Source organism: Enhydra lutris, unplaced genomic scaffold (assembly GCF_002288905.1).
Source record: "Enhydra lutris kenyoni isolate GAN:26980312 unplaced genomic scaffold, ASM228890v2 scaffoldscaffold54, whole genome shotgun sequence".
NCBI lineage: Eukaryota > Metazoa > Chordata > Mammalia > Carnivora > Mustelidae > Enhydra > Enhydra lutris.
The window spans coordinates 2,993,734-3,018,417 of record NW_019154138.1 but is presented as its reverse complement, the minus strand read 5'-3'; the positions used below and the strand labels follow the sequence as shown (position 1 = coordinate 3,018,417).

At 53.6% G+C, this 24,684-nt stretch overlaps 1 protein-coding gene across 2 annotated transcripts in view; it reads left to right on the top strand.

The window, feature by feature from the left end:
* LOC111157369 (zinc finger protein 423) overlaps positions 1-24,684 on the top strand; it is a 279,005-nt gene that overhangs the window by 26,131 nt on the left and 228,190 nt on the right. The window contains exon 1 of one of the 2 annotated variants that reach the window (XM_022518721.1): positions 23,481-23,529. The exons of the other annotated variant lie outside the window; for it this stretch is intronic. The gene's annotated coding sequence lies outside the window, so the exon portion shown is untranslated. Of the gene's footprint in view, positions 1-23,480; positions 23,530-24,684 lie in introns of those variants that run through there. 2 annotated transcript variants of the gene reach the window in all.

Genomic DNA, 24,684 nt, shown 5'->3' with positions numbered 1-24,684 from the left:
CAGAAGGGGCTGCACTCGGTGGTGCTGGTGAACCTTGAATGGTCCAGAGATCAAGGCGTCGCCCAAATTCTGTCACGTGCAGCCCAGTCCCTCAGACAATGTCTGTCCCCGGCTCTCTGCTCACGGTGACAGGAGCTGGCTGCTCCCGGGCACAGGGCAGAGGGCAGATCTGGCAGCTCTTAGAAAGGGAGAGAACCTGGAGCCCCCACCATCCAAGCCCCTCCTGATGCCAAGGGTCCCCAACATGTGTTCTTCTAGGCTTTGCTTGAATACTTCCAGTGACGAGAGGCTCATCCTCTCACAAAGCAGCCTGGGCCCTAGTGGCAGCCTGAATCATTATATTTATTGAGCACTTATTGGGTGTCAATAATTACTTAATTAAACTGACATTATTTTTTTTTAAGATTTTATTTATTTGACACTCAGAGAGAGAGAGAGAGAGAGAGAGAGAGAGAGAGATCACAAGTAGGCAGAGACCCGATGTGGGACTCGATCCCAGGACGCTGGGATCATGACCTGAGCCGAAGGCAGCTGCTTAACCAACTGAGCCACCCAGGCGTCCCAGACCTGCAGTGTTCTGAGTGTCCTGGGTCCTCCCGGGGACAAAACCTCCTTCTAAAGAAGGCAGAGGAAGGGGAGTCATTCAGAGTCTGGGTATTGCTCTGAAGGGTCCAAGATTAGAGAGAAGCGTGGATGCCCATGTCTAAAGAAGGGTGTCTCACTGACCCCGTGTCAGGTCTTGCTATGTCTGACAGAAGCTGGTGTGTTTTCTTGCTGACCTCAAGTGCTGCTTTCTCTGGCTGGGATGTGGGGACCAAGTGAGAGAGAAGACAGGAGCCTTGCACTGTGCTTTTTCTCTCTGGTTGGACATTCTATGCTCTTCTGCACCTTACCCCCTCTTTGGACTTACTGCGGCTGTAAACCTCTCTGTTTTTTTTTTTTTTTTTTTTTTTAGATTTTATTTATTTATTTGACACACACAGAGAGATCACAAGTAGGCAGAGAGGCAGGCACAGAGAGAGAGGGGGAAGCAGGCTCCCTGCTGAGCAGTGAGCCCGATGCGGGGCTCGATCCCTGGACCCTGAGATCATGACCTGAGCCGGAGGCAGACGCTTAACCCACTGAGCCACCCAGGCATCCCTGTAAACCTCATTTTTACAAAAATCTGAGGGGCATCTGGGAGGCTCAGTCGGTAAACGTCTGACTCTCATCATGATCTTAAGGTCGTGAGATCAAGCCCCCAGTCAGGCTCCGAGCTGGGTAGAGCCTGCTTAAGAGTCTCCCTCTCTCCCTCTTCCCCTCCAACCCCATCTCTCTCTCTCTCTCTCAAAAAGAAGAAAAAATTCCAAAACCATTCTCATTTAACAATATTTGCCTTGAATTGCTTTAAAAAAAAAAAATTTATTTATTTATTTGACAGAAAGAGATCACAAGTAGGCAGAGAGAGAGGAGGAAGCAGGCTCCCCGCGGAGCAGAGAGCCCGATGCGGGGCTCCATTCCAGGACCCCGGGATCACGACCTGAGCCAAAGACAGAGGCTTTAACACACTGAGCCACCCAGGCGCCCCTTGAATTGCATTTCTGTCTTATATTAGTATCATGACTTCTGTTTCACTTTTTCTTACATCTGCCTGCTCTATCCTTTCTCAGCGTTTGACACATTTTCCCATTAAAACTTAAAAAAAAAAAACCCCAAAAACCGTGGTAAAGTACATCTAACATAAAATTCATATCTTAACCATTTTCGGGTGTACAGTCCAGTGGTGCTAAGCCCGTGTGCTCTGATGTATAACCAGCACCACTTTCCGTCTCCAGAACTCTCTGTCTTCCCCCAGCTAAAACTCTGTCCTCGCTGAACACCAACTCCGCATTTCCCTGTCCCCCAGCCCCTGCCAGCCTCCATCCTGCATGGTCTCTGAATCCGACTTCGCTAGATACTCACAGCAGCGGGGCCCTGCAGGGTCGCTCCTGGTGTGACTGGCTCATGTCCCTCAGTCTCATGTCCTCAAGGCTCGTCCATGGTGGAACATGTGTTGGGACCGCCTTCCTTTGGAAGGCTGAATCACATTCCCTTGTACGCACTGACCAGATTTCGTTCTCCACTCACACGATGACGGATGCCTGGGTTGCCTGATGTTCTGAGGACCCGCCATGCTGTTTCCCACCATGGCTGTGCTATCTTACAGCCCTTTCTGTAGAGCTTTGTCTGCCGGCGGAATGAGAAGGAACCTAGAGAGTGTGGTCTTCTCCTGTCCTGACTTGGATGAAGGACCCCTGTGGGCCCAGGTGTGGTGAGGCTCTGGCTGAGACCAGTCCCCTCAGCTTCCTTCCTGCCACAGTTCAGCCCTGGGATTGGGGGACCCATTGACACAGCCCCTTCCCTGTGTCCCTCCACCCCTTGAGCTGGAGCAGCAGAGGCTCGTGGAGGAGGAGAGGGAGCTCTGTGCTCTGTAGTTTGGTTCCAGCCACAGGAATAGGAATGCTTTACACCTCAAAGCAGCAACCGCACAAACGGTGGGACAGAAATACGGGATGAGTGGGTCCTGTGATCTACTGCCTGAGCCTAGTCCATGACACCGAGGGGGAGGAAAAGGACCAGATAGGACCTGATCTTTATGAAAACAAACATTAAGAGAAAAGTACAGGGGCACCTGGGTGCCTCAGTGCGTTAATCCTCTGCCTTTGGCTCAGGTCATGATCCCAGGGTCCTGGGATCAATCCCTGCATCAGGCTCTCTGCTCAGCAGGGAGCCTGCTTCTCCCTCTCTCTCTGCCTGCCTCTCTGCCTACTTGTGATTGCTCTCTCTCTGTCAAATAAATAAATAAAATCTTAAAAAAAAAAAAAAAAGAAAAGTACAAACACAGCAATGGAACGAGCTACCCACCGCCACACCCAAAGACGGATGTATCTCCCAGACCTAAGGATAAGTGAGAGAAGTCAGGCAGAAAAGAGGACAGAGCTGCATCTGGGCGAAGAGGCTGGGCTGAGACTGCCCTTGGAGGGCCTGGCTGGGAGGGACACAGGGAGCCTGCGGGTGCTGGGAATGTCTTCTGGAAAAACTCGCCACCCACTTCCCTTAAGATTTGAGCCCTTTGTGCGGATGCCTGGCTGTCTTGGTCAGTAGAACAGGAGACTCTTGATCTCGGGGTTGTGAGTTCAAGCACCTTGTTGGGTGTAGAGATCACTTAAAAATAAAATCTAAAAAAAAAAGAGAGATTTGAGCCCTTTACAGCGGTGGAGTTAAATCTTAGTAGAAAAGGGACATGGAAAGAAGCACAGGAGGCAAAGCTTGCGTTTCAGAGGTGTGGGGGTTGTGGCTTTTTACTGAGCTCCTTGCCTCCGAAATTATTAGAGGAACGTACTCTAGGGCCAGTCTTGGGCTTGGCCTTGCCAGCGTTCCAGACTGACGTGGAAGATAAGAGACAGAGGTCAGTACTCGCAGCCCCTGAGTGAGGAGGGTCTTGGGGGAACCTGAAGTGTCATTTTGATGTTCTGAATGACAGTGGGGTGGGGAGGGGGTGATGAGCCCCTCACTTTTCTATGCATGGAAAGTGGGGTTCAGGCCTTCTGATATCCCTTTTTTCTATACATTTGCGGCCTGGTCTCAGGCGAGTTGTTTGGCCCCTGTAAGCCTCTGTCCTCTGGTCTGGGTGCACGGACGCCTCACAGAGTGGCTGGGAAGTGTGCAAGTCCTGTGTCCCAGGTCACACTGTATGTGGGAGGCACATTCTCAGTGTGTGTGTGTGTGTGTGTGTGTGTGTGTGTGTGTGCGCGCACGTGCACGCACGCTGGACGGGAGGTGGTGGGAGCAGCATGACATGGGGAATTTCGGGACAGGACTTGTGGCAGAAGCAGCAGATATGGCAGATAATTTGTGGAGAAGTCAGTGGGGCTGTGGAGACCCTGAGCACCTCCCGGGAGGTGCTTGTCCTACCTCCCAGTGGAGGGAATTTCGGGCTTTTCCTTCAAGAATCAGCTCTGTGTCCTCTCTTCCGAGAAGCCCTTCCTGATTGCTCCTCACGCTGCTTACGTCACCCCCTAGGCATTTTCCACCTTCGCCTTCACCACGTGGTCTGGTTCGTGCCTCTCCTTGCTCGATGAGGAGGTCCTTGATGGGAAGACCATGCCTTGGTCATTTTTGTGTCCCCTCTGCCTGGCATAGTTGGTTTTTTTCACTGGTTTATTTTATAAAAATGTGTCACCTGTCTCTTGTGTGCCAAGCCCTGGCTTAGGCACCTCTGGGTCCATGGTAAGGAGGGCACGTGTGGCTCCTGGTCCCCGAGTATAGTCTGGAGCAGACAGCTCCTGTGGAAGGCGCATTCATTCATTCATTCATTCATTCATTGCCTCCTTCATTCAGCAGCCTGAGCCACTGGGTAGTAGAGTAAGCAAGTCAGGTGTGACCTGGGCCATAATAGAGCTTACAGCCCAGTAGGGGAGTCCGTGACCAGAAATCTCTCTCTCTTTTAATATTTGACTGGAGACTTTATTTTTTTATTTCTAAAAATTTTAAAAAGATTGGATTTATTTGCCAGAGAGAGAGAGAGAGAGCGAGCACACAAGCAGGGGGAGCAGCAGATAGAGGGGGAAGTGGGCTCCCCGCCGAGCAGGGAGCCCAATGCGGGACTCAATCCCAGGACCCTGGGGTCATGATCTGAGCCAAAGGCAGACGCTTAATGACTGAGCCACCCAGGCGCCCCCCCCCCCCCAGAAATCTCTTCATAGACTCAGTACAGTGAAAGAGAACAGGACTAAGGGGCGACCTGTTTTATTTTAAGATGAAAAACAGATACAGATGCCCCACAGACCAATTTAGGACTGAGGGAATTCTTCTAAGCTGGGTTTAGAGATGGAATTTTGCCAGCCACCCCGGAGGCCCATGTGGTCATAACCCCCTTCCTCCTTCCAGAAGTGACCACTTGCCGGACTTTTATGGCAATCACGTCTGCGCATTTCTTTAAAGTTCCATCACCTAAATGTGCGTTCCTTGCCATGATGCTTTAGTCTTGGAGTGTCATTCTTTAAGGAGATCAAGGGAGTAATATTTTTTTAAAAAAGGATGATTATTTTAAAAATCGTTTATTTATTTATTTAGGAAAGCATTTTATTTATTTATCTGAGAGAGAGCGAGAGAGCGTGCACAAGCAGGCGGAAGGGCAGAGGCAGAGAAGCAGGCTCCTTGGTGAGCAGGGAGCCTGTTGCAGGACTCGATCCCAGGGACTTTGGGATCATGACCTGAGCCAAAGCCAGACGCTTAATCGCTTAATTGACGGAGCCACCCAGGTGCCCCTAAAAATCCTTTAAAACAAATTCCTGATGTGGGTCCTTCTGACGTTGAGGTTCGTGGATAAACTGTTTTCCACTGTTGGCAGGTATAGGTGGGACAAGAAGGACGTTCTAGTGCTTAACATACAGCAGGCATCCACTCAGGGTTTCACAGGTGGCTGGACGGGCCCGGGAGGCTGTGCCGTCGTTGGGGGGGAAGAGGTGACACCGTCCTAAACCAGGGTGAGGTGGCCCCAAGGGACCGACAGCGTGGAGGGGAGGAGCTGATGCCTGCTTCTGAGTGTGGGGCTGCACACCATCTTTTCTCCAACTTGTCATTTGTGACACATTTCCCCATCAGAGCATTTTGGGAGACTAATCTTCTCGCACCTGCTGTGGCAGGTAAACTGAGTTTGCGGTTGGGGCCGTCCAGGGTGCACGTGTGTGTCTTCAAGTCTGTTCTTCAGAATGGATGGCAAGGGGCTATTTCCCACAGAGGGAGGCTTCTCACCCCTCCGCCCAAGAGGTGAGGATCCACAGGCAGGTGACCCCATCCCTGGCTTGGTTCAAGTTCCCAGGTCCCAATAACCTGCAGAAATGTGTCGAATTCTAGAAGTAACTGGCAGATGAATTCCATGCGACTGGGACATGGTGATTTTAAAATGCTGGTAATTAAACTGTGTTAACCTTTGGTGGGGGCCGGGCCGTCCTTAGCACTCAGGGGCTTCTGCTGTCCTGGGAACTTGCTTCAAGCAGGTGGATGACGACGGCATCCTCTTAGCCGGAGCTGGCGGGGCTGCTGTCCTCGTTCGTCTCACGGGCATATAGGAAGCCCCTTCCCTGGGGCGGGGGAGGCGGCCGTGATTATGTGAGCGTGTTAGAGGGTTCCCTTAGCTACAAGTTCATTAACTCCCAAGCGAGAGTAAATAGAAGGAGAATAGGGGAGATGTTAATATAACCAGTTATTAAGTTGAGTGAGTGGCAAGCGTTAGAAACCCATGGAATCCCCAATATAATATTGAAAGGCAAGAAAAACACGATTTGTGAGATTGGAAATTTTTGGCCTCACGTACCTCGCGCAGTGATGAAAACTCTGTTTGGTCTTTGGCATGGAGGGGCCCAGCGGCGCCGGGTCCGGCCCCTCTCTTTGAGGAGCTGCAGGTGCCTGGCCCAGTGTTGCGTAGCGGCAAAGACGTAACTGTCGTCGTCTGGCACGTGACAAGAGATTTAGAAGACACCCAAAACAGCCACGCACAAGACGGGAGGAGATGTCTCACGGACCTTCCCCTGGAGTCTAGAGCCGTGTTGTTTCTCAGCAGGACATAGGCTTCCAGAAAGTTCCATGTGTTTTAGGAGAGGTCTAGAAAATCATGCGGCGCTGTGGATTGTGGCTTCTGAAGCCTGTTTGTGTGCGTGCTCACCCTCCCTACATCCCCCGCTGGTGCCAGAGCCGCTCGCAAGCCTCCAAACTCAAGATGGGTGTGGTCCCCCATGGGCCCCTCCTGTCTGTGCCCTCTTTCCCACACCGTCAGAGTCCCTGGCAGTGCCCTGGGAGGTGGTGACCGGCGTGACCGGCGTGACCACCTCCCTTCCCTGGAGGTGTGCCGGCCAGCTCTGGACAGCCTTCGGGAGGGATGCTTGCAGGGGTGCTTGACCTGGTAAAAGCTGGGCTGGATGACGTGGTCTTTGGGTCCCTTCCAACTGGAGGCTTCTCTAGATACCTTGAGGGATGAGCTGGGACCACTTGAGCCATAGAGCTGGTGGGGAAGGTGACCCTGAGGGACGGTGGTACCATAGACTTGGCTGTGACAGCTCGAGGCTCCTTGCCTTGGCCATCTAGGGGACGCGGGAGCCTTGCCTGATTCCGCACATTTCATGCCGAGTTTGGCCTCCACAAGGCTAGCTGTCCTCCGAAGAAGACCTGATTATCTTGTGTTGCTTTGATTCTAAGATGTGCATTTTGTCAGAATCCACCATTTCTGCAACTGAGCAACCTTTTGGTCTATGCATCTGTCTGATGAAATGACTCCCCCCATCCCTTCTAGAACAAGCCGGCATTGAGCTGGTGGGTGTCCTGCCTTTGCAGCTTCTTTGACCTGAGAGGCTGCGGTACCTGGGGCTGGGCGCCTTTGTCTGATGCCCACTGCCTCCTGGGCACCAGGAGGTTTGAAGAATCCGGAGCTCCTGGGACGAGAACACCTAGCCCCGGACCTGTGTGCTCCCAGCCGTGGCATCCCGGGCCTGCTGCTTTCCCAGACACAGCTGTGCACACACAGACGGAGGAGGCAGTCAGCCATGGACAGCAAATCTGTTCTGAAAACCCTGGACACTGAGACCTTCCAGTCACCTCTGTGGGCTCTGCTCTCATCTTGCTTAAATCCCGCATTTGCTTTTCCTCCCTCCCTTACAGACCCTTCAGTGCGCCCCCCACACCCCCAGGGCTTCCCACCAAACCCCAGTGCTTCCTGCTTCCAGCCTGGCCATGGCTTCTGCCTCAACTGGCCATTCACCGGGTTCCTTTCTGGTCATCCCAATCTCTTTGGAGGCCGGACTGGCTCTGGGTCCACTTCCGACGGGCTGGGCGCCTGGGACAGGACCTGGCCCGTGGCAGGTGCTTCGGCCACAATCATTGGTGGGTTGAACTGATGGCCCTATGGCTCAGAACTGGCAGGTTACGGGCATTGATCGTCAGCAGCCGGGCAACGCAGCTCAAGGATTAAACCGAGTTACGGGTGAGAACTCAACTCTAAGAATGGCTAATTATTATTATTATTATTTCTTAACCAACTGCAATTTACAAAGGGAGGGAAGGAGACACAGAAGAGCACACCCTCTAAACGAGGGTTAATTAGAAGTCTTCCCGATAGCTAGTGCTTGATCAGCAACAGAACAGCATGTAAATAAATCTAATTTCCCTCCAACTCAACTCGTCACAAGCTTAATTACAGCAGCCACAATGTGTGCCTGTGTGTGTTTTTTTCATTAGCGAAAGAGGGTCATTATTAGCCGTGTCTGGTAAGAATTATTGTGAAGAGCCCGGTTCCACCCTCGATAGGTGTCCTCAGAGAGCAGAGAGGAACTTTCCGTGTGAACTCCAGAGTTTCCAATTAAGGTGACTTGGAGGAAGCAGGAAGCGGCGACGCAAATTAGAAAAATATTACAGGAGGGGACAAGCAGGCCGGCGAGCCAAGGAAGGGTGCTGGGAGCCTTGGTTAATTACTGTGTGGAGGAAGAGCTCCTTGTGAGGGCCAGGCCTTTCTTTTCCCCCCATTGCCACTTGCCTGCCCCGAAATCTTGGATCTCCGAGACCCTTCCGAGGTCCCCACTTACATTCTGGCTGGCTGGCTCCGCTGAAAATGAGACTTGTGGGGAGGGGGTGCGGTGGGGGGAGGGGGGAGGGAGGGCTTGACCACTTCCACCCACCTCTTTCAGATGGCTTTTCACACCTCCCTCCCCCTCCTGCTGAGGAGAAAGGCAGGGGGAGACCACGCTGTCACCGCCAGGAAGACTGCCTCACTGCCTCCCTGGACTGCTGTTGTTGCAGTGAGCGTATTGTTCTAGAAATAAATAGCTGAAAACCCCGAGTCAGAAATGAGTTGACACAAAGGAAGTCGAACCCTAAAGGCCAAGTTCCAATTGTCTTCAGGAAGTGCCCTTCCCCGGGGCGGAGTGGGGTGGGGGTGGGGTAGCCTCTGAGGGAGAATTTAAGTCCAGTCTGTCTGGCACTCAGTGCACAATGTCGGCCAGAAGAAGTTTTTCTTGCCTTCTCATCCCGGCCGCCATAATGATTCTCTCTCTCGTTAAGCAGCAGAAGGGGCTGCACTCGGTGGTGCTGGTGAACCTTGAATGGTCCAGAGATCAAGGCGTCGCCCAAATTCTGTCACGTGCAGCCCAGTCCCTCAGACAATGTCTGTCCCCGGCTCTCTGCTCACGGTGACAGGAGCTGGCTGCTCCCGGGCACAGGGCAGAGGGCAGATCTGGCAGCTCTTAGAAAGGGAGAGAACCTGGAGCCCCCACCATCCAAGCCCCTCCTGATGCCAAGGGTCCCCAACATGTGTTCTTCTAGGCTTTGCTTGAATACTTCCAGTGACGAGAGGCTCATCCTCTCACAAAGCAGCCTGGGCCCTAGTGGCAGCCTGAATCATTATATTTATTGAGCACTTATTGGGTGTCAATAATTACTTAATTAAACTGACATTATTTTTTTTTAAGATTTTATTTATTTGACACTCAGAGAGAGAGAGAGAGAGAGAGAGAGAGAGAGAGATCACAAGTAGGCAGAGAGGCAGGCAGAGAGGTGGGGGGGGAAGCAGGCTCCCCGCTGAGCAGAGTGCCCGATGTGGGGCTCGATCCCAGGACTCTGGGATCATGACCTGAGCTGAAGGCAGCGGCTTTAACCCCCTGAGCCACCCAGGCGCCCCTAAACTGACATTATTGAGACCCTCCTCTAGGCCAGGCAGTAAGGACTGCTCAATGACCCAAGGGGGAGATTCCTGCTGTCCTAGAGCTTACATTGGATTGAGTGTCAGGAGACAATAAACAAAGGTGTAAACTTGTGAGTGCTTCTGGAATCAAGTAATTAGGGTGATGGGATGGGGTGTGCAGTGTCGTTGTCCTCTCTTTCTGGACAGGGAGGAGGTATTAAACACAAACTTCTGGTTCTGTTTTCATAAAATCCTACTGGACCCGGCCCTCACCCACTCATGTTGACCTTTTCTATTCCTGAGCCTCTCAGCTTGCTAGCCCCAGGACCTTGGCACTTGCTGTGGCTTCCCTCCACCTTTCCATTGTCTGGTTTCTTTGTGCCATGTAAGCATTTACTCAAACACCGGTTCCCAGAAAGGCCTTTGTCATGCCTGTGGTGATATTGCCTCTTTGCCTGTCATCATTTCCTACCCCACGGACCGTGTTTCAGTCCCCTACTCTGCATTTATCACCACCTGGGATTTTCTCCCTTGCTACCCTAGTGGATTTTGTCGGTGCTGTTGACTGCTGCTCCCCCAGCCCAAGGACACTGCCTGGCGTGGCACACATTAGACCCACAGTTATGAACTGCAGAGCAAATGAGGCCCACGGCTCTCTCATATCATCCTTGCCACACCTCCCACACTGTTGTCCTCCCATTTCACAGAGGAAGAAACTGAGGTTTGGAGAGGTTATATAGCTCAGGTGTACAGCTCATGAGCTGTGACACAGGGCTGCCTTTCCAGTCGTCCACGGTCCAACCCATGTGCTCTGGCCACACGATGAGTTGATGCAGGTTCTCCACCGAGTCCGCCCCACAGGCCCTGGTTCTGTGCCTGTCATTCTCCGGGACAAGGCTCTGCTCATTTAGAGTCTCAGTGTCTGTAGACAGTTTTCCTGCCTTCCTCGCTGCTCCCTTCTTTTCCAAAGATGGGATGTTCAGAGAGAGATCCAGGACTCGAAGTCTCTGATGGCGCTGCCATTGTCAGAGATGGGAACCTCCGGGTCCCTAAGTCAGTTAAACAGCCGGTGCCGGGGCTAGAAGTCCAGAGCAGCCATGCGGGCAGGAGAGCACATTGCCACTCTGTTGTGTCCCGGGCCTGATCCCGGCCAGGTGGGGTGGGGAACAGCCACTGACAGGGTCCCCCCGGTGGGCCTGGGGTTTGTGGAAGCACCAAACCACCTGTTTCAAACGCCTTCCCAGGCTACGTCACTGCCATGTGGTCCAAGTTCTTGGGTTCCGAGGCTGAGGCATGGCGGGCAGGGTGGATGACATTGTCACACAGGTGTGGCCCCTCAGCCCAGTGTTGTTCTTCAGGGGCTTGATCTCTGGGAGCTTGGCCAGGCAGGACCAGGGTCCTGAGAGGAGCTTGCTACTCTTCCTTTGCTACCTTCTTACTGTGGCATCTTGGCTAAGATCCTTGCTCCCAGGGGCTGCAGAACCTCTTCAGTGTGCCTCTTAGGTGGCACTCCGATCTTTCCAAGGTTACAGGCAGTGGTTTAAGGGTTCTGAGATGGGGACTCCAGGGCCTGCCTGGATAGGCACCCCCACTCCTGCCCCCAGGTCTGGCAGAGCTGGGCTCTTGCGGCCGATCCTATCATCATCTTGGTAAGCAGAGGCCATGCGTGTGTGGTGCTGTACTTTCTCTCCTGACCCCTTGGAATAGCAGCATGGTTTTCAGTATAATCCCGTCTTTGATAAGCCAGAAAACTCAGCCGACCGTGGTTAACGGTGGGTTTCGAGCATTGTCTGACCTCACCGCTGGTGGCCGGGCCGAGGTGTTTGCATGCAGATTGCGCAGAACGGGTCCTGCTAAGCCAGCACTTGGATGTGCGAAGTGTTTGCCAACGAGTTGGGATCAAGCTGAATCCTGGTGTAGAGGGTCTCCATCTTTCATTTGTACACATGCACCTGCCATCTGTCTTCAGTCTGGATGTTTCACGTTTGCCCCGAATCGAGATACTAATGCTGGTTCTGGGCTCTTTCCCGGTTGTGGTCACATCCAGGAGTTGATGGCGTGTCCACGGGACTCAGGCTGCTCTCCTGAGTCTGCACTGCTGGTACACTTGCCTACGTTTGTTCTCGGAATGGACCCGATTCTCTATCACCTCTGGCCCCTTTGGGCTCCATGCTGCTTTGTCGGAATGCTCTTCTCTGTGTGTGGATGGGCTGGTTCCTTTTCCTCCTTGGCCACTGAGCTTCCGTCCCCCCTCAGCAAGGCAGTTTACCCCCCTGGAGCTGGCCAATCCACGTCCTGCCCCCCTTCTTCATTTCCTTCAAAGGGCTCATCGCGTGCAGGAGGGATTGTGCCTCTATGTGTTTGCCGTCTTTCTCCCAACGGAGGCTATGTCTTCCTTCTTCCCTGCTGTGTTTGAGGACAGTGACACATCATTGACACCTCATAAGTCTTGGGAAATGTTTTGTGCCTAAATGGATGTACCTTAAATGCTCCTATGCGTCTCAGCTGGAGAGGAGCAGGGGCTGGCGCCGGGGTCCACCGCCTTCTTCCTGTGGCCGTGGGTGCCGGCGCTGCTCTGTGATTCAGAGCCCGTAGTTGGCAGAGAGAGGGGAAGGCGGCTCCCCGAGGAGCTCGCTTCCCAGAAACATCCAGCTCACTTCCCCCACCTGGGTTCCCCCGAGGACAGGACAGTGAGGGGCTCCCGGAAGCCCTTCTGGCTTGGCCCCTGTGAGTGACAAAAGCCAGGAGCCATCCTGGTTCCATGCCCAGGAGAGGGGAAACCTCCTTGGCTGGTCGTTGGAAAAGAGAAGGCAGAGTGGAAGCTGCCAACTGAGAATTCCCGGAGTGGGCATTTGCTCGTCTTTGCCTGGGATCAGTGGGTGTGGGGGAGAGGCCCCGGCTGGACTGCCCTGGGGCTGCAGAGTGTGCGTGTGTGTGCGTGTGTGTGCGTGTGTGTGCACATGTGTGAGTGACAGCCGGACGGGGCTCTCGGGCCCCTCTGCAGGGTCACGGGCTGAGGGCGACCTTCCCTTCAAGCTTGGCTGCCCACACTGTCCGCCGCCCGCCCCTTGTCTCCTGTGCAGTGGGAAGTCCAGGCCCAAAAGATTTTGAAGAGAAGAAGGCCAGGCCCTGGGACCATGCCATCCCGCACACCCGACTCCGCGCTGAGGCCCAGAGCAAGTTTTTGTCACGGGGAGTCAGCTCCCTGGTGTAGTGTGGTGACTGACATATCATGTTGGAAGATCGTTATTATTTCCACTCCATTTTAAATACATGTGGACATTACTTAACGACTGGCATCCTGAGGCTGTTTAAAATACCGATTTCCGGGGTGCCTGGGTGGCTCAGTGGGTTAAAGCCTCTGCCTTCAGCTCAGGTCATGATCCCGGAGTCCTGGGATCAAGCCACACATCAGGCTCTCTGCTCAGCGGGGAGCCTGCTTCCCTTCCTCTCTCTCTGCCTGCCTCTCTGCCTACTTGTGATCTTTCTCTCTGTCAAATAAATAAATAAAAATCTTTAAAAAAAAAAAATACCGATTTCCGAGCCCCATAGTCAGAGAGTGGAGGCTGGTGGGTCCTCTGCATTTTAATAGGCCGGGCCTCCAGGTGATGCCATCCCAGGTGGCCCTTTGACCTGCACCTCCAGAAACCCATGCACACTCGTAGAATCTAACGCAAAGTCACTGGGTGAACCCATTTGCAGATTTGCAGATCTGCAGATTTGCAGAGCAAGGAAGTCTTTTCTAGGAAAAATGAGCAACCATGTCCCCCCGCAGTTCATTTACTGGGGTTTGTTTGTATTTCGCAAGGAGCTGGGAACCTTCAAGTTTCCTTCTAAATGAAACTTTAAAGGCAGACTCCAAAAGCTGTTCCTGGAACAGCGGCCATGATGCAGGGTTGAGGTAAGAAGGTCTCACAGTGGCGTGTGGCTCGGGATCCCCGTCTCATGAGATGATCACTGCGCGGGTCTGTGAACTTGTCTGTGCCTTGTCAGAGAGCTCGCCGCGCAGACCTCGTGGTGGTGAGATAGCCCGTGATGGCGACGGTTTTCTTGATGCTTGTCTGTCCGACATCGTGTCTTCCACATTGGTTGCTGCTGTCTTTGTAATCAGAAATAAGACAAAACTTCCTTTTTGTAGGAAGGAAAGTGACTCAGAAATACAGAAGTGGTTCTGGGGAAGAAGCCAGGTGGGAGCCCTGACTGGGCTGATACCCTCCTGGCTTCAGCCCCAGGGTCTGGAAATGGGGGTTCCTGTGAGATGTCTGGGCGAACCCCAGCTTGGGCATTTCTGGGCAGGAATGCCTCCACGTTGGGGTACCTGTGCCCAGCTTAGCTGGGGTCTCTGTGAGGTCCCACTCCCTGGTGTCTATGCCTTTGGTGGGTCTTTGTGCTTCTGGTCACCCTTCTGGGGTGTGTCTTGGCTTAAGAAAGAGGTGACAATCCACCTGCCTAATCTCTTAATTTAACGCAGTGGAGCTGGGACGACAGCACCTGGACCATATGGAAACTCAGCACTGACCCCGAAGGCTGTGGTCAAGCCGCGGAATGGACTTCACTATTCACCCCATTCTGCTCTAGAGGGGTGAACCCAGAGGATCTCAGAAGCCGGTATCCTGGGGAAGCCTGTTCACGCTTAGACAGAGCACCCATCTCTTGGAGACTGGAATCCCAGCTCTGCCACCCACCACCCTTGTAACCTTCCCCTCTCTGGGTCTCAGTTTCCCCGTCTGTAACTGAGGCCGGAATAGTACCTACCTTGCGGGGCAGAGGTCACAGTGGGTGCCCGACAAGATGGCTTTGTTTTCTCTGCTCCCTGCCCAGAAAAGGGGCTTTGCTGCAAAGATTTCCAGACATGGTTTTGAACTCTGACCCTGACTGTATCTTGGCTATAGCAAGTGATCGTCTGACATTGCCTGGTGTGATTTCTTAGCAACCAGCCCCTTCTGGCCGGCCTAACCATCAGACGCTTTCCTATAGAGAGAGTTTGAGTAATTTTTTCCATGCGATGTGTGCTCATGGAAGGGAGCCAGGGATGGGTTTTAGGCAGTACCTGGATCCTCCTTCAATTAGACTGTTTTCCATTCTCCTCTCCCCAAAGGTGGTTTTCCAGACTCAGCCGTGACTCACAATCTCAGCCTACTCACCGGCGGGTCAGAAAATTGGTGAGAAGTCAGAGTTGGAGCATTGATTTCTTTTTTTTTTTTTTTTTGCCACGAAACTGGAAAAATCTCCATTTCCTTAAAGATGACTAGCTTGGTGTTTGTCCAGCAAAGGGGTCTTGTCCAAGAGGGTCTGCTTTAAGGGGCACCACGTTCATTCAGCCCCATGTTCATTCATTCGTCCATTCATTCATTCATTCATTCCCTTGGCAAATAGTTACTGTGCACCTACTATGTGCTGGACGCTGGTCTGGAGGCTGGGATTGTGCAGTGAACGAGACCGACAAAAGTTCTCGCTCCAGAACCAAGTCCTTATATGCCATATAGTTCTTCAAACTGGACACTCCCTCCTTCACCTGCATCACACTGGGTGTAGGGAAGGAGAGGAGGGCCGAGGCAGGACACGCACATCCGGGGACCGGCTGCGGCGCTGCCGCTACTGACCTGCCACGTGGTCTGGGAACGATCCCGTGGGTGTTAGGGTCTGCAAAAACCGTGGATGGCACTGACTCCCTTCCCAGCCTTCTCTATCAAACATTCCCCAAGTCATGCACCATCTGAACAACTATTCAGCCATAGTTTTTTTTTTTTTTTTAATTATTATACAGTATTTCAGATATGTAAAGAGAGTAACGACCACCCAAGGTGTACCCTTCGGTTTGAGGGACAGGACACTGTGGGTCACCCTTGGAGCTCAGAGTGGTGTTTCTCTCCCTCTGTCCGGGGCTTGGTGTGTGCCATTTCCCTGTATGTCTTTCTTCTGGAAATACGTCTGAACAGTATAGACACGCTCTTGGCCCATGTTTTAAACTTCCTGTAAATGTTGTCATATTTTACTATATTGCCATAGCTTATCTTTTTTGTTTACTTATTTGCCATTGTTGGTCTTTAGCAACTCGCTTTCTTTCTCTCTCCAAGTCTTGTTTGGGACACGGATCCTTGCTGATGCTTGTCTCATTGCGGCGTGGGGCCCACTCTGTGAGTGCACTACCCTTCATGTGCCGTCCGTCTTCTCCATGGGAATGTAGACGCTGCCTCCCTCTTTGGCTGTTGTCAACCATTGTGAGGTGGAGAGCCTCACAATGAACTTTGGTTCAGGAGCATCTAAGCATAGTAACCTTGACGTGGAATGACTGGGTCCAAGGGCATGGCTCACACCTTGTGAATCCCGCTCATCCCCTCTTCGCGTTCGTCCATCAGCTCTGCTCTCCCTGTTGTCATGTTAGGTGACTTCTTTCCCTGTGGCTCCAGAAAATGTGTTCTCTCAGTAGCCCCATTTAGCCTCCAAGGGAGAATGGGAAGCTTGGCCCCAGGGCACGTCAGGGTGGGTGGCCAGGCTCGGGGAAGGAGGGGGGTGCTAACCACTGCCACTGCTCAGGGTAGCCCTGCCCTGTGCTGTTTCAAGGAAGTGGCTCTCCTGCCTTTTGTCCTGAGCCGTCTTAGAAAGTACCAGTCTCTTTGGAAACAGCAGTGAGTGAGCAGATGAAAGGGCCTAGGTCTCTGTCTCCTCTTTGATTTACGAGTACCACCCAGGGCAGTGATCTATGTGTGCTTTTCAGAGGTGGGAAACTGAGGATCCTACAGGTCCCTAGATCCCCGGAGATGTCTGTGGGTCCCACTGGACCTGGGAAGATAACTCTGCACTTCTCCTGAAGCTTTCTCACGGCTCTCCGCTCCTGGAATGGCTCCTAGAACCAATCCTGCCATTTTACAGATGGGAGGACCAGGCCCGGAGCCGGAAAAGCTAATGCTGCCCCTTCTTTGTTTCTAGCTGTTCATCTAATATCCTTGACACAGGTGAAAGGTGGGGAAACTCAGGCTCAGAGATGAGATGACTGGACGGGCCCCAGGTCACATCGAGATTTTGGGACAAAAGTCAGAGAACAATGCAGGTCACCTCCCTGGTTCCCACCAATGTTACTTCCACCTGTCCTCATCGTAGCCTTGTTTCTCCGCCCCACAGCATGCCAGTCTAGCTGCCCAGACCCCACCTGTAACCTGCATGGGGCAAGGAGAGAGTCCACTGGGTCCCTGTCCCCTCCAGTGCAACCCCTTGGGCTCCCCACAGAGAGTCCTCTCCTGCCTTTGATGCAAATTCTTGCGCTTTCCTGATAACATTCTGGGCTCTTCTTAACGCGAGGGGGTCAGCTGCGAGGCATCGCGGCAATTTATAATTCTTGAAAATTCTGTTCGGTGACATGAGTTAGCATTTAATAGACACCCGGCCACCTCCTCTCTCCCTATTGTGACAAGCTCCTGGCAGAATCCTTTTGAGACTCAGGGTAATTGCACCACGCTGGGAACGGGAAGACCACGTTGCGCTTGAGTGCGTCTCACAAACGTCTCCACAATAGACCGTCAGGTATGCGTTTGCTTGGCTTCAAGGTAATGATTTAAACTTAATTTGACCCTTGATGAGGAAGCCCGTGTTTCTGGTCGGACGCAGTCTTTCAGTTTGGGCCTGCCTGCCATGCCTTCAATGGTAACACAAATAATTCCTTCATAACAAGTGCCTTTCAGAGGATGTCTGCCGCTGACAGCTAATATAGAATTATTGCCCCTGAATGCATTTCTGTAATTACTTCCCAGAGATCTGTCTTTGTGTTAGAAGACATTTCACACTTTAGTAACATAAGTGTTTTGGGAGAGCACGAGCAATAATTAGGAACAGTCTTCCCGTGAAAATAAACCTAAAAAAATTATAAAAGCTAATGCTAAAATTGGTTAGAGTCAGGGAGGAATCTCATTTGAATTTGATTCATGTATATTTATTCCAAGTATAATAACCTTTCCTGTATGGAAACTTTTATTACTTATTTATTTTTTTAAAACAAAAGCAGTAAGAATACAGAAGAGCCCGCTTTCTAATTTTTTGAGCTATACTGAAACCGAAAACTGATTAAAAGTGACAAGTTGCTTTGAGACGGAATAAAGAAGCGTAATCGTGGAGCCCTGATAGGAGACGTTCGCGGTAATGGAAAATGAAATGATTCACAGTGTGATCAATAAAAAATTAGCAGCATTTAATAAAAGGTTTCTGCTTCATGTTGACTAAAGAACATCGCAAGCCGTTTGACATCCGAGTTAAGTGACGGTTTGAGGATGAGCGGGGGGTGCGGGTGTGCGCGTGCATATAGATCACGCGGATATTGGCCATTGCAGAGGAGGCCGCCGGGCCCCTGGGGTGGGTCTGGAAGTTTCCTTTGCGCTGCCCACTTGACCTTTGATCTGTGGTTAATTCTCTCCAGGTCTCTCCGTTCCTCATTGTGTGGGAATGTTTCTCCCAATGCAGGCTCCCGGCTCCCCTCGACTTGGCGTGAGTGGGCCCAGTGCACCGCCCACTTAAATCCATCCCCTGGGAAGGGGGGGGTGGCGCCCTGCCTGAGGGTCGGCCCTTCCCATGTGCTGTGTGGGGCCCTTGGCTTTGTTCTGTCAGCTGTCTCAGGATCTACGGTGTTTGGTTTTTTTGTTTTTTTGTTTTTTGGAAATTTCTGGAATGTCTTACAGCCTGCGTGTAGGACTTGACACCCTTTTGTGGGCCAGAGGGAAATCCGTGGAAAGCTGGCAGGCCTTAGCGAGTGGGTGAGGTTAAGCGGGGAGGGACGTCTGTGGTCTCCTAGAAAAGCCCTCTGCTCGCAATGGGCCCTTGGAGGAGTGGGGGGCCTGGCCCAGGGGTTCAGTGGGATCCGGCTGCTGGCAAGCTGAGCGTGCCACCATTTGGCATCTCCCACAGTAGCAACAACACGGTGAGAACCACTCCATCAGACACGCTCCCCATTCTCCAGGCGCTGCTTCAGTATTCCCTGGAACGCTGCTGCACACCAGGCTGTCTCCATGCCCAGAAACTTGTTAATTTTTAAAGGCTTTACACAGCATTTCCACTGTGGCTCCTGGCCTCCCGGGCCCGGATGGGAGACTGGGGTTAGAGGGTCATTGGGGAGGGCTGGGCGGCAGCCGGGGAGTCTGGGTGGGTGGTTCCTGAGGACCAAGGGTGGGGAATCCCTGCCACCCTCTGCATCTTGGGGCGGCAGGCAGGACTAGGGACCTCTTCCCGGACTTGTGCCCGTTTTCGACCCTCCCCAGAGATGCCCAGCCTGGAGCTGGATCTCTGAGTGTCAGAGTAGGAAGGACCTTTCCAGATGGTTTTGTTCCCGTGTTCACTCCACAAGTGTGTATCGAGTCCCTGCTCTGGGCCTGGCCCGAGGCTGGGTGCTGGGTAGGGGAGGGGCAGCAAGATGAGTGAGACTCTTGTTGACCTGACCTGCCTGGGGTCTGCACACTGACACAGGAGATGGTCAGGGGTCCTGCAAAGAAAGGGCTGTGGCTGTTGTGACCAGAGCAGGTAGGAGAAGTGCCTAGGGAGTGTCCTGAGCTCATGGGTGACTGACCTTGGGGGGCTGAAGGTTCATTGTACTGGGCCACGGACAGTGAGGGCGAGTTGACTGGGGGAAATTTTGCACATGTTCTGGTCTTGCAGTGGAATTCCTAGAAAGCACTGCCCTGTGGGGTTCCAGAATCTGAAGTGGACAGAGTGGGCTTCCCTTGATGCATTGGAGTTTTGCCCTCAGGCCGCCCCCAGTCCCATACCTGCCCCCCGGGACAGGGATGAGTCGCTAAGGTGCACGGTTTTAAATATTGCTGCTCCATGGTCCATGCCTTCATTTACAGACGGGAGGCAGCCGAGGTCCAGGGAGGGTGTGAGGTGCCGGGACTCCCCCAGTGACCTCGCTGTGGCCCCGGGACTCTGGGCTCTGTCTGCATCACCTGTGTTTGCCTTTGACCCTGAGCCACTGGCTCAGCCTGGCCGCTGTTGCAGTCTTAGGGGCACACAGCCCTTCCCTGCCCCCTTCTCTTCCCCACAGGGGCTCCTCTTTCTGTCCTGGCCGCCAGGGGGTGATTTGTGCCCCAGCAACCTTGCCTTGAGTCTTGCTCCAGGACCGGGAGCAATTAGGAGCTCCAGGCCACAAATTAGCTGGATTTATCGAGCTCCCCATGCTGCCCTACCGCCCTCCCTCCCCTGCCTACCTCCGGCCCGCTCCTCCATCTCCTCCTTCCCAGCAGCCGTCGGAGACCAAACATGACAGCGAGGATCGGGCAGAGTGGTCACAGCCTCAGGAGGTCCCGGCGCACAATTTTCATGGTTCCAGGGTGGCTTTGTCTGACCGCTCCTCATTACTGCATGTGGCGAGATCAGTTTTATTAAGATGGTGAAGCTCGGAGGAGTGACACTGTTAACGACTTGCTGGAAAAATATAACCCCCCCACCTTTTGGTGGGGGTGACTGTGATTGCTTTTTCTTCCCTTCCTGCTCCATCCCTCTCTCGTTCCCTCCTCACCTACCACCTTTTTCTTTCTGCTCCTTTCCTTGTCCATCGGAGCCGGGAGTTGGGAGCTGGGTCTGGGGGCAGCCGCCGCCTCTCTCTGCCTTTGGGTTTGGGCTCAGCACTTGAGCATCCTCTGGGAGGGTCGTCATGCATTCGTCCTCCAAGTATGGACCCCAAAGGGCCAGGAGCTTTTGATGGAATGTCAGCCTTGCCCCCGTTCAACAGCTGTGGTTTTGGTCTTCGATGCACATACAGCACCGAGAATAAGGACCGGCACGCAGTAGGAGTTCAGCAAACGTTTGTTGACTGACTTTATGTGTGTGGCGTTTGTGTCCCAGCTCTTGGGGAGTTTGCTGCTTGCCAGGGCCCCGGGTGGCAGAGACCTGGGGCGACCTGAGCAGGAGACAGTGATATCATCCTCATTTTTTAGGGGAGGAGAGGGAGGCCCAGAAGCCTAAGCCACTGAGGTCACACGGGGGAGGACTTGAACGCAGGTTCTAAGTCTCCAAAGAAGGGATGCTTCCCTCGCCGCCCAGAGAACAGGCTTCCTGTCTGGTGGAGAAGGAGCTGAGCGCCATGGGCTCAGGGTGCCTGCGGATCCCGCTGGACGTGCTTCATGACAAGGGCCCCCCAGACTGCGTCCAGCCCTCCAAGGCCTATTGTTTTGTCCACGTCTTGCTTCCTAAAACTTGAAGTCAACATTTGAAAATCCAGGGATGTCACGTAAAAGTATGGATTTCCTTGTTTAAAAACAAAAAACAAAACACAAAACAACAGAAGTCAGCCGATGTAGCTGCGCTTAGCATCACTTTTCCTTATTCTGACCATGGAGATAGAGCTTTTGAGTAGGGGACACCCCCTTGGGTGGGTGTCTGTCTGCCCCAGCCTCCCCCACCTGATCTATTCATTTCTGTAACAGTAGAGGGCACTGGGGTTGTGAACTTTGGTCCAGTCATGGGCTGAGTGATGGGGGAGGGGAGCCTCACTCACCCTTTTGGACCTTGGTTTTGCCTTCTGTGAAATGGGTGTCATTACATTACAGTTGTTACAGGGTAACGTCTCCCTTGTGGGGCCACGGATCCCTGGGTAAGGGATGCAAATGAATTAAAAGATCTGGTCTGAGGAAAGTGATCACCATTCTCTATGCTGCGAATCCTTTGGGGTTCAGGTTCTAGAATTCCTGGCAACTAAAGAGGACCCCCTCCAGAAGATTCTAGTCCATTCTATGGTTAGAGAAGGAGGCCTGGTGCTGGGTCCTGCATCGTCAGCCGGGGAGGAGCGTCCCAGCGAGGCTTAGTGTGGTGCAGCCAATCAGTGTCTGACTGACCGTGGCTTTGAAATCCCGTTCACAACGCCCTCAACACTGACAGGGGAGCAACAGGTGTGCGCCCCCACCCCCAAGACAGCCATCCGGAAGTTGCTTCCTTATTTAAGAAGCGGAACTTGGACAGCAAATTATGTGTTAAAATATTTGCCTACAGCTCTCCTGCCAAGGGGACCCTTTAGGCTGAGTGTTAAATGTTATCCTGCTACCCGCACTGCAGATATTCCAGATCTGAAGATAAATAGTGGCTGCCTCGTGGAATTTGGGGCCAGCCACGGATGCACGAGCAGAATGTCTAATTGGGGTTGGCAGGCTCCTGGCCCAGCCCCTCCCGGCCTCCATCCCACCAGCCCAGGCGTGCATGAGAAAGTACTCTCAGAGACGGTCCTTCCCTACAGGCAGAGCCCAGCAGCAAGCTCAGGTTAAGCCAGGGGTTCGACCCAGTGCCCAGGTTCTGGAGGTGCTTCCTCCCACCCTGGCCCTGGGGAGCATGCTGCTAGTAAAACCCTCTTTTTTTTTTTTTTTTTTTCCCTAGGAAACAGGCAGGCTGTTAGGATGGAGTATGCGTTCTCTATTACAGAAAAATGTTGCTCTAGGAAAATCACTTTGGAAATGGTAGACACCTTCCTAGACTAGGAATTCTCTTGGGAGCCCCACAACTACATACAGGGGGATCGCGCAGGAGAACGGGCTTGTGAATTGCAAAGTCAACGTGTCTATACCGTGGGCCCCGGGGGTTCGGTAGGACAGACCCCCCCCCCAACCCCGGCAGAGGTCCCGCTGTTTCCAGGAGGAGGTGGGCTTGTCACTTATACAAGGTCACGGCGGCGGAAGGGGGAGCCCGGACTCGAGCCCAGGACTGTCCTCCCCTGCTCCAGGGAATTTTCTTTTCTTTTCCTTTCCTTTCCTTTCCTTTCCTTTCTTTTCTTTTCTTTTTTTTTTCTTTTTAAGGATTTTCTTTATTTATTTGAGAGAGAGGGAGTGAGAGAGAGTATGAGAGAGGAGAAGGTCAGAAGGAGAAGCAAACTCCTCATGGATCCAGAATCCCGATGCAAGACTCGATCCCGGGACTCTGGGACCATGACTCGAGCCCAAGGCAGTCGCCCAACCAACTGAGCCACCCAGGTGTCCCCAAGGGGTTATCTCGTCTGTAAGGATGCTTTGGGTGGCTCTGTGCCCTGACATTCTCCATCCTTAGGCTCTGCTAGAACTCCCTTCGTGCTCCGGCTCCAGAGTAAGTCATGCGCTGGTTTGAGTGATGACAGCACCCATAAGACCAGATCGCGGCCATGCTTCTCTCGAGTTTTCTAGTGCGCCAGGCTTTGTGTAATATATTTTACTGCATTACAATAATTGAACTTAGATTTTTCTCCGAGAGGGTAAGGGACTTGTCCAAGGTCCCCTATCTGGGAAGCTGCGGCCTGTGGGCTGGAACCCAGACGGGTTGGCTCCACGTCTTTTCCGTTCTTTGTCCGTTGTCTGGACAGTCCCTGGAGCGTGACTCTGGCTGTCTGCCTCCGGTGTGTCGTCGCTTAATGAGAGTCTGTAGGGCAGCAGCTCGGCCCCCTCAGCCCCGCGGGACGCCGGCACAGCCCTGCCCCGTGCTTCCTGCACCGTTGGGCTCCCCGGCCGAGCCCTGGATGTGCCTCGAATTCACTGTCCAGTGGTTCTGGTTGGTGTGTGTGGGGGGGGGGATGGTGCCGCCGCCCTTCGAAGTCCGCGCAGGAGAGGATGAGAAGTGGTGAGGGGCGGTGGGGGGATGCTCCAGTCCTCTGGGGGCCGACTCGTTGGCCTTCCCACCGATCCCTGGCACCGTTCCCGGCTTCTCCTTTGCTCTCCGCTCCCCTGCACCCTTGCCGTGCACCTTTGCCTCTTCCCGCCTGCCCAGCCCAGCCTCCTCTGGGCTCCTCTGAACCCCACAGGGCTCCTGGACTCACACGTGATTCTTGCATCCACGGCCATCCGTCCAGTCGGGCAAGCCTCACCTCCACCTGTCATGTCCGTCACGTGCAGGCTCTTCACCGACAATAAGAGGTCAGTGTCAGGCAGGGGAGGGACTTGCTCAAGGTCACTCAGGGGCGTGGTGGGGGTACTGCAGCGAAGACTGGGAGCTGGGCCCCTGACGGACGGAGGCCCACGCTGCCGGCATTTCCCACCTGTACCTCCCTTCCGGCATCCGTGGATTCATATATTGGCTCATTCGCCAAGCCCATCCTTGCCAGACTCCATGTGGGCTTTGAGGCCCCCAAGATGAATGAGGCCGGGGAGCACCCCGTATGGGGTAGCAAATGTGTGCGTGTTATGCCTGGCATTCAGTAGATGTTCAATACCTGTTTGTGGGGTGAACGAAGGAAAGAATGAATGACCGTGTGTGATTACTGGCACCGGGATATCTCACGCCTCTGGAGCTCTGCCCTTGTTTTCTCTGTCCTGGGCCTCTGGCCTCCACTGGGCAGGTACTCGGCCCTGGGGCCCTAGAGCTGGGACCCCCGCTGGTCCCTGCTTCGTTCTCAGGGTGCGCAGGGCTGACTGCTGGCTAAGGGAGGGACCCCCACAGTCCCTCCCAGGAAGAGAAGGGGTGGCCTTCTTACTGAGGTCCCTGCTGGCTCTCGTGCTGGCTGGGGCCCGGGGCCAGAGCCAGGAGACCCTCCCTGGTGCTCGCAGACTAAGCCTCCTCCGCTGGCCCTTGGAAGCGGTGAGGGCCCACCCGCCCTGACTCGCGAGCTCTAGAAGCCTCACTGAGAAGGCAGGAATTGTTCAGTTCCCAGACCTGGTGGCCTGTGGGCAGCCTGCCCCCGCCCCCTTGGGGCTGATCCCCTTTCCCTTTCTCCCGGCACCGGGCTCAGCCAGCTGTCCCTTGCTTGGCTCTTCCGCAGACATCCCCCTTTTGCCCTCCCATGCGGTGGTTAAGGAGTTGAGGTCTGTACTCAGGAGGCCCGGGTTTGGGTCCAGCCCTTCCCAGTACGTGTGACTTGTGGGTGGGCCTGAGCCGTGGCCTTCTCAGCTGCAGAGTGGGGATGCTGATCGTACCTGATGAGGGCACAGGGTGTGAGTGTGGAACAGTGCTGTGGTCAGCGTCACTCAGGGTGTGGGAGTGGGGAGGGGTGTAGACAGAGCCGCCTCCCTCTCTCCCTGACTTGGTTTCTACTACCTCTTCCCTCAAGAGGACGGGCCCGCACTCTTCTCGTT